Genomic DNA, 3,285 nt, shown 5'->3' on the forward strand with positions numbered 1-3,285 from the left:
CTTTTGCCAAAAATAACTTCAATGAATGCTTAAAACAACTGTAAAGATAAATACTACTCATCTGCAGAAAAACTATTTATTATAAATATTTAAAAAAATTAAGTAGAAAAAAAAAAGACCTGACATAAAAATTCATAAAAAAAAAGTTTATACATATATACACGAATCCTTTTAGGAATTGATTCTTGAATGTTTAGGACACATCTTGATGTATTTTGGATGAAGTCAGACCCATGGAGGTGAAGATCTGAAATGAGAAAAAAAGAGTAACTTTTTTTGGCCAAAAAAAATTGTCCAAATTTCATGAATTTTTTTGGGTACCCAAATGAAATAGGAAGTGGCTAATTTTTTTAGGGAATAAACATATGTTATCCTAAAATAGAAATATGTAAAAAAATCTTCATTATTTTGTAAATTACATTTATATCAGGGGCCATATCTAAAGGTAATTTTTTGAGTACTTAGAAATTTCGTAAAAAAATACATATATTTAATATATAATATGATATTTATGCAGGTAAAAATATACCAAAATATCACAAATTCTATAGGGAACAAGAATATATATAGATAGGGCAGCTTACGCTTCGGATATGTCCACAAAATGGCCGCCAACCACACTGACTCAGACTCCCTAATCTGCCACTTGAAATGTAGGAAGGGTATGTCAATTTCAAGGTGTTATTTACTAATCTAATTATTATTGGATATGCATAAAAATTGTATGGTGGGTTGCTGGATAATTGTCGATTATTTTACGACTATAAAATTGAAATTCTGACCCAAAAAAAAATTTTTGAAGGGAAATAAAATCGAAAAAAAAAAAAATGTAAAACAATATAATATTTTAGCTAAAAAAATTTGATGATATTCAATCAAAAAAAAAGTAAACAAAATTTTCCGACAAATAAACATCTAGAGGAATCATTACTCTGTGATAGTTCCTTAGTACGTAGTAATTTTGAAAGAATTGGGAAAAAACGAAAAAATGGCAATCACCGGAAAATCGAACACATACCTATATATACGCCATATATGGCTAAATAAAAGATAGGCATGGGTAGCCAGATCATCTAGAAACACTTTCCAACACTATAAAAATATAAGTTTTGCGACACTACTTGCCAATTCCTTACGGTAACATGACTAAGCAAAAAAATGCAAAACAAATAAAAAGGGGCACTCGTGGAAAAATGGCCATTCTAATATACGGCATTTCAGAAAAAAAAATTTCAGCCACGTGCTAGGCAAACCATCAAGGCAAATTTTCCGACAAATAAACATATAAATGAATCATTACTCTGTGATAGTTCCTTAGTACGTAGTAATTTTGAAAGAAATGGGAAAAAACGAAAAAATGGCAATCACAGGAAAATCGAACACATACTTATATATACGCCATATCTGGCTAAAAAAAAATAGGCATGGGTAGCCAGATCATCTAGAAACACTTTCCAACACTATAAAAATATAAGTTTTGCGACACTACTTGCCAATTCCTTACGGTAACATGACTAAGCAAAAAAATGCAAAACAAATAAAAAGGGGGACTCGCGGAAAAATGCCCAACATTCTAATATACGGCATCTCAGATAAAAAAAAAGACATGCACGTGTTAGCCCAACCATCAAGGCACACTTTCTAACACATAAACATGAAAAAAAAAATCAATAATATACGGCAATTCCTTACTACGTAGTAAATTTTTACAAATATTGAAAAAAAACAGAAATTGGCAACCGCAGTTAAATACCCAATATACCAATAACTACGTCGTATCTGACAAAAACAAAATCACGCATGGGTAGCCAGATCATCTAGACACACTTTCCAACACTAAAAAAGCAAAAGTTTTACGACACTATTTCGCAATATCTTACGGAAAAATGACTTGACAAAAAAATGAAAAAAAAATGAAAAAGGGGTAAGCGCGGTAAAATGCCCGACATTCTAATATACGGCATCTCAGATAAAAAAAAAGACATGCACGTGTTAGCCCAACCATCAAGGCACACTTTCTAACACATAAACATGAAAAAAAAAATGAATAATATACGGCAATTCCTTACTACGTAGTAATTTTTACAAATATTGAAAAAAAAACAGAAATTGGTAACCGCAGTTAAATACCCAATATACCAATAACTACGTCGTATCTGACAAAAACAAAGTCATGCATGGGTAGCCAGATCATCTAGACACACTTTCCAACACCAAACAAGCAAAAGTTTTACGACACTATTTGGCAATATCTTACGGAAAAATGACTTGGCAAAAAAATGAAAAAAAATGAAAAAGGGGCACTCGCGGTAAAATGGTCCTCGTGGTGATGAACGACATTTTAACTAAAAAAAAAATCATGCACATGGTAGCCAAACAATCCACCAAGACTTTCCACAACTGATAACCTATACAAGTTGCACCATTCTACGACAATTTCATAATACGTAATAACTTTGATAATTATGCAAACTACCTTAGAAGGGTAAACTCGGTCGCGCTCGACCCCGACGCGTCTCAGAAATCGGGGAAGGAGTACAGCTACAGCAATGCACATCTGGACACTACTAGAGCGTGTAGGGGAGACACCTCCTGCAGGTCGATCACCCACAAATTCAGTCACGGGGGTGAGTCACGTGAGAAAAACTTGTTTTTTTTTGACGCTCGGGGTCGCGAACGACCTATCGTACCTATCCAGGGTTAAGGTATCCAGAATTCTAACTCCGGGAACAAATATCCCTAAATAAATCTAAATGGGATATCGCATAATATCAGAGGACGTATTCTTGACACGCCTCATAGCTATCTTCACCCCGAACAGAGTTAACACTTCGAGGGGTCAAAGTGGCAGGAAAACAAAAACGAGAAGGAAAGGAGAGCCGTTAATAAGGTACCTCTCCTATCCTGTTTCGAGTGTGTACATAATGCCGCTGACGGCACCATCTCTATTCCTTGTAGCGATACACGAGGTGCTACAGATACTGTATTATAGGGAAGGGTCCTATAGCCCTTTTTCATTAAAAGGAAGGGCGGGTCCATCAGGACAACATGGCTCTCTCACCCAAAATTAGATTTTTCGCTTCGCTCAAAATCCGTTTTTTGAGCTCAGGCCATGTCGTCCTGATGGAAGTTTACCAAAGCATTACTGTATCTGTGGATTCTCAAATCGTGCCATACCCTCAAGAAAGTATTTCCTGGTCAGCATAGACCTAGAGACCTATGATTTTACCGTCATACATCATTTCATCTAATCATAAACCATGTTAGTGCTTCCTGCCCCCTACA

This window comes from Palaemon carinicauda, chromosome 19 (assembly GCF_036898095.1).
Source record: "Palaemon carinicauda isolate YSFRI2023 chromosome 19, ASM3689809v2, whole genome shotgun sequence".
In the NCBI taxonomy this organism is placed as follows: Eukaryota; Metazoa; Arthropoda; class Malacostraca; order Decapoda; family Palaemonidae; genus Palaemon; species Palaemon carinicauda.